Consider the following 12550-nt stretch of genomic DNA (forward strand, 5'->3'; position numbering starts at 1 on the left):
AAAGATAGCCCTCAAATGCAGTCGCTGTGCCACTGTGGAACTTGAGATTGCGTGCCTTGGAGTTCAGTTAAATATGGTTGCAATTGCACCTACTGTTTGATGCAGGTCCTTTCTCGCCTTTTACACAATGTAGCAGTCATCTGCTGTTGTAGTTGAGCATGGCCGACCACTTCCTCTCCTTTGGGCAGTAGTGCCTGCAGTTCAGAAAGATCCCCCTGCACGTGAGACAGTACTGTGAGCAATACCAAAGTCCTTCACTTCATCCTTCTTCCAGTTTCTCAATGATCCTTCTCCGTGTGAAATCATCCATATGCTGTCTCTGGGCCACGTTGTAATGAAGAGCAGTATCACAGTGCACCGTAACTGTTCGCTGGTTAATGCACACTGTCTTTTCCCGTCCATTCAAGTGCCTTGTGTTGTCGGGCCAGCGCCATGTGGCGCTATAGTCACGCTGATCTCACGCCATATACAGTGTCCAGATTGCTGTGCAGGACTGGAAGACCTCTGGCATCATATTCCCACAAACATTCATTTCCAACTAGTTGCTAATAGTTTGTTACTATTTCTATCTTGTTCTTAAATTTTACAGAGCAGTTTATTTCCATATCACGGAAATGAATTTGTCCTATCTTGTGATGCAGGTAATCTAACGATTGGATAAATTCTGAGTCAGCATATAAATGGCACAGAACATCCACTAGTTGAATAAACCTGAACAGAATTATTCTACCATAAAGAAAGAGATGTTGTGTTTCGTATGTGGTGTTACCAATTTCCGTTGTGAAATGTACAGTAGGAAATTCAAAGCTGTAATGGACCATGTGGCGTTAAAGTGGTTATTAGAATTGGAGGATCGTTTGAGCAGATCGACTCGTTGGAAATAAAGCTGGATGAATTCGATTACGAGGTAGTACCAAAACCTGTCAGGAAATATGGTAATACCGTTGGCTTGAGCAGAACGACTAGGAAAGTGTGAGAGCTTGTTAGAAGCCTTGTAGAGTGGCAAGAGGTGCATACCACTAACGCAGTTTGCGATGCACTTCATGATGCATGATGACTGTTGTGTAGGATGACGAAGTTCAAGCCACTCTTTTTGGTATGTGCAGTTCATTGGGAGCGCCAGCAACATCAATTGTAATGGCCTTCAGGCTTCTGTAAACAGGAAAATAAGATCCATGTCTTCTATGATGGTGTGGTGAAAAGTAATGCCTCCGAATTTTTTATGTGAAAACTCTTATAATTTTTTAAGTGTAACAAACTTTATTAACATTCTACATATTTATTCTTCATGTCTACATATCTGTTTCTCAAAATAGTCGTCCTGGTGACGAACGCATTTCTCCCAACAAGAGGCCAGTTTTTTTGATACCATCACTGCAAAACATTTGCCTTTGTTGACGGAGCTGCAAACTAACTTCTGCTTGCACAACTGCATACTATCAAAATGCCTGTCTACAAACATATTATTAGCCTCGAGAATAAACTTGGAGGAAATGGAACAGCCCAAGCAGTCATATACAAAAATTTATTTCTATTCTGTGACAACCGTAGTGTATGAATTTGTAGAAAGACAGGAAGTACTGACTTTTTGATTACCTTGTTCTCAAACATTAAGTTGTGTGTAGACTACTAATTTTTCACTTGTTTGATGAGGGCATGAGCTATGTACCGTTTTATTTAACATTTTCAAAATGCATTTTTAACTTACTAGATGACTGTGGGCAATGGCTAGGTAAAATAACTGATGGCATACAAAGTCACACAGAATGAGGACCTTTTCAAGCACTTGATGTTAGCTTTCCTGCTGATAGGAGAGATAGAAGCTTTACCCCTGCAAACCACAAAAGAAAATTGTCTAATGGCTAAGGCATCTGTTTTAAGCAACAATAGATAATCTCTTCAAAGGAAACAAAAGAAATTTCTCGAAATGTATAGAACACACTGCAAATTTGAAGTTGTGTTGAAAGAGCATTTACAAAGAATAAGTTCTCATAATACAAATTTCCACTATTTCAGCAAAGATATACAAACTCAATTAATTTATCACTCTGGTAACAACATGTATTCAAGAATAATTTGGCGAGAAACACAAAACGTAATGTACCTCAACAGGCAGATAGTTATGTACTTAGCATTTTGAGATTACATTAGGATCTAGATGGTAGCCTAAGTATATTTCAATCGTACACTGAATAGTGTCAGAGGATGGGGGGGGGGGGGGGCTATAAAATGTAATATATAATGGAAACTGATTAAAAATTGCTACTTAAATAATTAAAATGGAAATTTTGAAAGAATAATTGAAAGAAATTGGAAGGTACACATATCCTGAGTGAACTTTAACTGACATTAATCTCAACAGACCCTCAATATTCAATACATATATTCAGCATTTAAATTTACATACTTCCTTTCTCGTTAGCGCCATTGTGCATAGAGCTTGTTATGACAATACTAATTCTGGATCGCCCCTCTTCTACTCATGTAAATTACTCTCGTTTGCTTCGATCCTCCTGATGCAGGATTCTCGGTGTGTCGCGGAATGATGAACAGTCAGGTATGGTTGTCGTGAAGGTACGAATAAAGTTTTCTATCTCGATCAGTTTCTATTACACCTTTTAATGCATTATTGTAATACACATTTTTTTTAACAATATTAACTCGGTGGAACTCGTCATACGTCCACCTGCTACCACTTATAGACACAGACAGATGAATATTAAGAAATTAAAAAATTGAAGAGTGTATCTCTACTTGTTTTGTTTGTGACCTAATAATATTGCTGGTACAAAATAACTTCTTTTATATATATAGAAAAGAACGAAGGAGAAAAGAAAAAGAATAATAATAATATGTTATATTACAATTGTCCCCCACTGTGCACTGATGTCATACGGAGGTGCACAGTGTCAGAGCTTATTTCTCTTTTTGTGGGCTGATAACCTTGGTCGAATTGGGCATAGTCTTTATTTTTCGGCCATTGGAGTTATCCTATAGGGTTACCATTTTATATAGGTATGTTATCTACCATAACGCATATTGCATAGGTTTTCCTTCATAACAAAGTGCTTGCTGTACGTGCATAGTCCCATTATTGTCAATCAGTATGTAACTAGTGCTTAGCTTGCGAAGCATGTGCGTGCAGGGTCCATTCCCATACCTGCTCGCTTTCAGGTGTTTAATATATAGCCAGAGTGCCCTTGTTGTGCGTTCACATATCCTTCACTGCACAAATTCGTGAAGCTCGTGTTAAGCAGAGTGATCCTTTATGAAATCTTCAGTGTGGTGAAAACTGGTTTCCATATCAGCGGCCCAAGGAATGTATTTCAACTCGTCGCTTGCACTAATTCAATAGGGACACCAGCCGTATGTTCGACATCCGCCGACAATAAGTTTCTTGACGCTTCTACGACGTTGTCATGCACAGAAAATTCATGTTACACGAAGTATTGTCATTTTTAGCTCATCACATGCACACCCACATATTTCACGCACACACTTAATACTTTGCAGGCAGCTTTCGTATGTCTGAGTGCTTTGTTTTTGAGCGTCTGGGCGTTATTCAGCATATGTATGTTACTTTTCTGGTCGAATTCCGCTGTCTATGGGTTATTCAGTTGTCTGTTAGTGTTTTGCGTTTGCCAAGCGATCGGCTGACTATTGCCGGTAGCTTGTGTCTGTCCATATTGTACAGGCTGGCCATATGCTACTCGCCCATTGTATCGGTTGCACTTGTCTCTCTTCGTGTATTAAATCTATTGAGTCCAATACAGATAGAAAGTATTTAGTGTCATGTTCCGGGATGGTAATGACTTTTTCCCTAACGTTGGCAGGAAGACGGCTCTTTAAAATTTTCAGCACATCTATTTGAGATACTAGGTTCGTCCAGTATCTGGTTTGTTCAAATATTTTCTAAAATAGCCCCTTAAGCTTCCATACTTGCTATTGAAAGGAGCTGGGTTCAATACTTCAAGTCTGAGCGTCTCTCGTACGGCCTCAGGCCAATACTCATCCAGAAATACTCTGTCAAACTGTTCATAATAGTGGCAATGTTCCGCCATGTCCGTAGCCCATAGCAGAACGTCACCCTGTGTCTATCCAACAACAAATCTAATTTTCTGGGGTTCAGTCAAGGTACGAGGGGAAACATTTCCAATTGCTCTGTTAAAGACCATAGGGTGCGTTCTTTTCTCTTCATAAGTAAATATTGGGAATTGTTGATGCCTAAGTAATCCATCATCTACAAGTAATGTTGACAACCACGGCGCGCTGTCAGTGACAGGCGTGTTTATGTTCGCTCATGAGGTGATGCATGGCAACTGCGCTTGCTCCACAGGTGTAGCTGCTGGCAAGTGTTGTTGCATTGTGTAGCCTTCGCTATTGTCCTTCGACGGGCTAGCCCCATACTGTGCGTAACCAATGAAGGTATTTAACTTCTCTAAAAGCATATGTTGTTTTGCAATGTCAGTAGTTTTAGCAACACCGCCTCGTAAGCTTTCCTCTACTTCCTTAAAACCTGAGTCTACTTTAGCTAGAAGTTGATGTTCTTTCTCTTTTAGAGCTTCTTCTACAGTATCCATATAAATTTTGCATTTTGACACTACCTTTTCAGCAAGGATGCTGCCCTTATGCAGCATCCCTGCTTCAGCGTTTTCAGTTATCTCCTTTACATCTGCACATAGTTTAGCTCTCTGTTTTTGGGCAAATTCTGACTCTAAACCTAAGTGATCTACCCTTAGACTCAACTCGTGTATTTCTGTAGGTAGAGATTATTTACTGTTAGAGAGGCAGCGCCAAGTGCAGCCATATAACTGTACAGCGTAGCATCTTCCTGCCTCAACTGCTGAAATCTGCATTCCTGGCGCATCTCGTTTGTAGGCAGAATTTAATTTTAATTTGCTTCTTCAAGTTTTTATTAGTCCCAATCTCACGGACATGTAACAAATGCAACAAAGGCCTAATTCGTTTCTTGTAACGTTAAAATGGATCATTTATCTAAAAAAAAATTATCTCACCAATTGAAAGGTCTGTTCATATTCTGCTCAGCACCGTCTTGTCACATTCGCCATTGAATAGTGGAGGGGGGAATAAAATGTAATATATAATGGAAACCGATTAAAAATTGCTGCTTAAATTATTAAAAGGGAAATTTTGAAAGAATGATTGAAAGAAATTGGAAGGTACATATATCTTGAGTGAACTGTAACTGGCATTAACATCAACAGACCCTCAATATTCAAAACATAAGTTCAGCATTTAAATTTACGTACTTCTTTTTCTTGTTACCATCATTGTGCATAGAGCTTGTTATGACAATACTGGTTCCGGATCACCCCTCTTCCGCACATGTAAATTATTCTTGTTTGCTTTGATCCTCTTGATAAAGGATTTTCGGTGCGTCGGGGAATGATGAGCAATTGGGCATGGTTGTCGTGAATGTATGAATAAACTTTTCTGTCTCGATCAGTTTCTATTACACCTTTCAATGCACAATAGGAATACACATTTTTCAACAATATTAACTCAGTGAAAATATGTCCACCTGCTACCACTTATAGACACAGGCAAGGTGAGCATTAAGAAATTAAAACATTGAAGATTGTATCTCTACTTGTTTTGTTTGTGACCAAGTAGTATCACTGGGATAAAATAATTTATTATTATAAAACATATGTCTTATACATATAAAAAAAAGTACAAGGAAGAAAAGTAAAGAAAAAGAAAAATAACAATAAAAATAATCCTTTATTAATATGAATATGTACGCCGCCTTCTTGTTTCAATGATTTGAAATGACATCCACATATGATTAAGTCCATTGTATCCAACGAGTTATGGAATACAGCTAGGAAATATTCACAAAAAATTATCTCCATTCCCATAATGTTAGGCTGAAACTGAAAAAAACATCAATACGATTATGAAATGCCACATTGTCGATGAAAGAGTTCACAAGACTTAACAGACTTCAAAACTGATCATGTTGATTTATTTATGCCATTACTTTCACCCTTTATAATTTTTATTGAAAGAATCATAACTAAAGTCTAACAGAAAATATTTTGCAAGCCAGTATATAAAATGAAGAATGTGGAAATCTCGCAAAACCACTCTCGAACTGCCCTCCAAAATCTACTTTTAGCAGTCTAGGACTGAACCAACACAATCCTCCTCTCTCATGTTCGTCCCATTCTTGTGCAACCATACAAACTGGAATGTAGAATTCATTGCTCTGTGGCTGCATTTGGTGCTGTTTTGCAGACACAGACTTCGAGAAGACATCTTTTTGACCTTCAAATTTTTACAATTTTACCGTTGTGAAGACAATGGTATTTTATTTTTTCGACTGATGTACACTGCCAGAAAAAACTAGTACACCAGTAAAGATGACATCGATTTTGATCCAGTGACAGCGTATGCCAATTGGAGTATAGTAGATTTACTGGTAATGTTTGAACATCGTACACCAACAGATAGTGTAGTGAAATAGCATTCAGAGTGCCATCTGTGTGTACTTTTTCTAGGGTATGCTCACAGCCAGAAGGCTTAGAGTGGTGCAAACGTGTGAAGCAAGTGGACAACCATGCCATAGAGATCACTCATGCCTCCTGCAGCCAACTGAGCTAGTCTGACTGGGCTCAAATTGTGGCTTTCTGAAGGTGGAAGGATGGTGTTTTCAGAGAATTACCATGCAGATTGGATGTGCTACGTCAGCTGTGCAATGATGCTGGTATCAGTGGTCACATTCTCACATCCATAGATGAGGTTATGTACATACATGCGGATCCATGTGGCAAAGACGCCCACCACAATCATGCCTCCTGCAGTCAACTGAGCTCGTCTGACTGGGGCCAAATTGTGGCTTTCTAAAGGTGGAAGGATGGTGTTTTCAGAGAATTATCACGTAAATTGGATATGACACGTCGGCTGTGCAATGATGCTGGTATCAGTGGTCACATTCTCACATCCATAGATGAGGTTATGTACATCCATACAGATCCATGTGGCATAGACGCCCACCACAATCATCGTACTTCAAGGGCAGCAGTGGCACATCAAACAGCTACTATAGCACAGATAAGGAGGCTTTTGAGCTCAGACAATGAAAATCACGGTACATTGACCGAACTCAGCAGAGAATATAATCATTGACTGTTAAGGTGAAATTCAGCAAAATGAGGAAAAGAATTTAGGAAATTGTTGATCTGATAGACATAGCATCTTCTACACGGCAACTGAATGTTTTAAAGCGCCAAATGTCAGTCATGAAAGCGAGATTAGCTGATGTTAACTCGAGTACAGATCATGAACAGATTGGCCCCTACATTCCTGAAAAGGAAGAGGAGAAAATTAGTGTAGCATAAACACTTTGATGTACTATTCTGTAACGTTTCGTAATGTTTGGCACTTCATATTGTGAATCTACACTTGCTGTTATACATCACTCTCTGAAACAAAAGGTTACTTTTTCCTTTGATGAGTTAGAGGGCTTGGGGCAAAAACATGGTAACCTACAAAAACCAAGTTCCAAGACAACTGAGCTTTTCTTGCACTGAAATGTATATTACATATTGTAAGCTGGAAAATTCAGAGATATCGTACTTCAGTGTAGAGGAGCAATTTATCAAATCAGGATAATCTCTTTTAATATTTTCTAACCATTTTGTGTGGCCTACGATATTTTTCGTGGGAAAATTCTTTTAAAATATTGGTTATCATGCTTTTTTAATACTAATAATTACTGTATATAATTTCAGTATAAAGGCTCATTTATATTAATTATTTAATTCCTGAGAAAACTGTACTGTGTCATAATATGTAACATATAGCTGTATTATTCAAACAGACTTATAGAAATAATATTCTTATAATGGAAAGTTATTTCTAATAATGTAGAACCATTTGTTTATTGTTCAGTAAACACCAACTGAAAACAAAATTATCTCACACAAACAGATACACATATAAAAATAATCGTAATAGCAGGCAAAAGATTGTATGTTTAACATCATATAACTCTTAAGGAATAAGTATCAAATAACAACTGTTTAAAACATTATAACATAACACAAACAATATACTTATGACAATGAACGAGGTGTGATTGGAAAATTTTACGAATGGGCTTGTAATTGTACAATGGTGGTACTTACATCCTACTGTGATGCATCTCCTTCAAAATAGTCCCCTTCTGACTGAACATACCGACTCCAATGGTGTTTCCACTTTTGGAAACATTCCTCGAAATTTATTTCCTGAGCTGTGTTAAGGACGCTCTGCGTATTTGCCTGGATGTCTTCAATCGAGTCAAATCGCTTCCCTTTCAGTGAAAATTTCAGTTAAGGAAATAAGTAGAAGACCGCAGAAGCCAAAGCAGGGGAATATGGCGGTTGTGGAAGCACAGGAATTTTGAATTTGGTCAAAAATTCAGCGATGGAGAAGGCAAGATGAACCGTAGCATTGTCATGGTGTAGCACCCAACTCCTGCCTTTCCACAATGCAGGCCTTTTCTTTCACACCTTTTCGCACAAACGCTCAAGGACACGTTTGTAGCATTCCTGGTTACTTGTCTGTCCTCCAGCGGTAAATTCATGATGCACAATATAGGTAGAATCGAAAAACGTCACCAACATTGTCTTCACCTTCGACCGACTTTGCTGTGCTTTTTTCTGCCGTGGTGAATCCGGTGTCTTCCACTGTGAAGACTGCACTTATGTTTCAGGATCGTATCCATATGCCCTCGATTCGTCACCTGTAGTTACCCTATTTAACAAATCTGGGTCATTTTTAGTCCAATTAATCAGTTCATGGAACGCTTCAACTCGGTATTGTCTCTGGTCACTTGACAACACTTTAGGAATGAATTTTGCAGGCACTCGACACATGTTCAGATCTTCAGTTAAAATTGACTGAACTGCATAGAAACTTAAATTAAGTTCATCAGCCATCTCCCTAATTGTTGGTCTACGATCAGAGCACACTAAGTCGCTAACTTTCACAACATTTTCATTCGTTTTTGAGCTGGAAGGATGGTCAGACAGTGGTTCATATTAAAATGATTCACGGCCCATTTTAAATCTGTTGAACCAGACAAAAACATTTGACTGGCTCATACAATTATCTCCAAAAGCTGTTTTTAATAGCTTATAAGTCACAGATGTAGAGGAAAATGAAATGGGAGATATGATACTGCGTGAAGAGTTTGACAGAGCACTGAAAGACCTAAGTCGAAACAAGGCCCTGGGAGTAGACAACATTCCATTAGAACTACTGATAGCCTTGGGAGAGCCAGCCCTGACAAAACTCTACTATTTGGTGAGCAAGATGTATGGGGCAGGCAAAATACAGTCAGACTTCAAGAAAAATATAATAATTGCAATCCCAAAGAAAGCAGGTGTTGACAGATGTGAAAAATACGTAACTATCAGTTTAATAATCCGCAGCTGCAAAATACTAACACGAATTCTTTACAGACGAAGGTAAAAACTGGTAGAAGTCGACCTCAGGCCAGATCAGTTTGGATTCCATAGAAATGTTGGGACATGTGAGGCAATACTGACCCTACAACTTATCTTAGAAAATAGATTAAGGAAAGGTTCAAAAATGGTTCAAATGGCTCTGAGCACTATGGGACTCAACTGCTGAGGTCATTAGTCCCCTAGAACTTAGAACTAGTTAAACCTAACTAACCTAAGGACATCACAAACATCCATGCCCGAGGCTGGATTCGAACCTGCGACCGTAGCGGTCTTGCGGTTCCAGACTGCAGCGCCTTTAACCGCACGGCCACTTCGGCTGGCAGATCAAGAAAAGGCAAACCTACGTTTCCAGCATTTGTAGACTTAGAGAAAGTTTTTGACAATGTTGACTAGAATACTCTATTTCAAATTCTGAAGATGGCAGGGGTAAAATACAGGGAGCGAAAGGCTATTTACAATTTGTACAAAAACCAGATGGCAGTTATAAGAGTCGAGGGGCATGAAAGGGAAGCAGTGGTTGGGAAGGGAGTGAGGCAGGGCTGCAGCCTATCCCCGATTTTATTCACTCTGTATATTGAGCAAGCAGTAAAGGAAACAAAAGAAAAATTTGGAGTAGGAATTAAAATCCATGGAGAAGAAATAAAAACTTTAGGGTTCGCCGATGACATTGTAATTCTGTCAGAGACAGCAAAGAACCTGGAAGAGCAGCTGAACGGAATGGACAGTGTATTGAAAGGATGATATAAGATGAACATCAACAAAAGCAAAATGAGAATAATGGAATGTAGTGGAATTAAATCTGGTGACGCTGAGGGAATTAGATTAGGAAATGAGACACTAAAGTAGTAAAGGAGTTTTGCTATTTGGGGAGCAAAATAACTGATGGGGGTCGAAGTAGAGAGGATATAAAATGTAGACTGGCAATGGTAAGGAAAGCGTTTCTGAAGAATAGAAAATTGTTAACATCAAGTATAGATTTAAGCATCAGGAAGTCATTTCTGAAAGTATTTGTATGGAGTGTAGCCATGTATGGAAGTTAAATGTGGGCGATAGATAGTTTAGACAAGAAGATCATAGAAGCATTCGAAATGTGGTGCTACAGAAGAATATTGAAGATTAGATGGTTAGATCACATAACTAATGAGGAGGTATTGAACAGAATTAGGGAGAAGGTAAATTTGTGGCACAACTTAACTGGAAGAAGGGATCGGTTGGTAGGACATATTCTGAGGCATCAAGGGATCACCAATTTAGTATTGGTGGGCAGCTTGGAGCGCAAAAATTGTAGAGGGAGACCAAGAGGTGATTACACTAAACAGATTCAGAAGGATGTGGGTTGCAGTAGATACTGGGAGATGAAGAAGTTTGCACAGGTTGAGTAGCATGGAGAGCTGTATCAAACCAGTCTTTGGGCTGAAGGCCACAATGACAACAATAAGTTTGAGAATTTGGTTTACCGGTTTTAAAACAAAATTTCACACAAATTCGTTGCTCCGCTTTTATGCCCATTTTCACACAGACAGAACATGGGAACAAGCCCTAACAGACCCGCACTCAACCAGCTGCCACAATGAACTGAATAAAGGAAACGCATTTTCCTGTCAGAGGGCATTCAAGGACAAGGCAATGACTCACTCCCCACCCATAGTGTACCTGCCCACCAAACCAGTAAGCAGTAGTGAGTCCATTCTTAAAACTTTCCATTCACACATTAAATTAAAACGGGTATGAAAGATATGCTGAATATTTAAGAGTGTATGTATTTTTCTCTTCTAAGAACTTATTGATACAAGATATGAACCTTAATGAATGCTAATAAATATATTTAGTCTAATAATATTTCGTGAATTTGAGTTCATAATACAGTGTGACATTTTTCACACCCTTTTACATTGAAAAATGTAGTGAACATTGCTAATGAGGTACACAGAAATTTTCTGTATTTATATATCTTGCAGAACAGTTTTCTTTGTCCAACTCTTCTGCACTGTGCCCTATCTTCACATTATTGTAATATTGAAAAGGAATGGTTTGTGATGTAATCTTTCAGGATTAAAATGTCTTTTGTTTTTAATGGAGCTACTCTTCTTGGTCCATTGCACTTTAATGGAAAGACTGCCACTGATGGTTATCCAACTTGACCTATCAGACAAAGATTTGCTGTTCATCCAGGCTATTATATTGGTACTTAATCTTTGATTTCATTAGGTCATCCATTGAACATGAGAAGGTAACTTCATCTTTGAATTTGTTGGACTCCTCTTGGTCAGACTTTGTTCTGAAGGTAAAAATATTCCCTGAAGTTCTCCAGACTTATAAAATCCTTCTGCAACATTCTCATTACTATGAACTTCTTTCTTTGAGAAGATGTTTCTATAGTCTCTACCGATTCTTGTGGAACATATACAACCTATGCAACCCTTCTTACCTAGCTTTCTACATGTCTAAAGGAAGCATTGTATGGTTTGAAATAGGGAAATCATGTTCTACATGTCTAAAGGAAGCATCGTATGGTTTGAAATAGGGAAATCGTGTTCTACATGTTCAAAGCGACCAGAAGCAATGAAATATGATTAAAAAAGCTACCACAGACCAATTTTTGTTTTGGCCACCACAGTTATCACTCACCAAAACAAGTTCCTTTCCTCTCACATTAAATTTTTAGATATGCTTCTTTAAACAGCTTATGATCTCCTCTGATCCACAGCCAGCAGTTGGTTCATCTCAAACTTAGAAGTAACCTAGTTCAGACTTGCAGTTATCTACACTAAAATATTAGCACCACAATTTCCTGAAATAAAACGCTGGGCCAGTACTCAGTTAGGAAGAGGCAGTGCTTGTTGAAGGTCAAATGTGAATGTATAAGTATCTTCTTGAGCTTTGGCTAAATCTATGTTTTCTTTTATTTTTGTAAATCCAGCTTGTGCTCTTCTATAGTGCAATTCTAGTTGAACTTCTAAGTCATGGAGTAACTCAGTATCATTTTTTAATTTGTAGTCTTTAATTTTCAGGGGAAGTGTGTCACATGTTTTACATGTGTCAGTCTTTGGATACTTGAAATGTGTATTCAG

The sequence above is a fragment of the Schistocerca americana genome, chromosome 1 (genome assembly GCF_021461395.2).
Source record: "Schistocerca americana isolate TAMUIC-IGC-003095 chromosome 1, iqSchAmer2.1, whole genome shotgun sequence".
Lineage (NCBI taxonomy): Eukaryota > Metazoa > Arthropoda > Insecta > Orthoptera > Acrididae > Schistocerca > Schistocerca americana.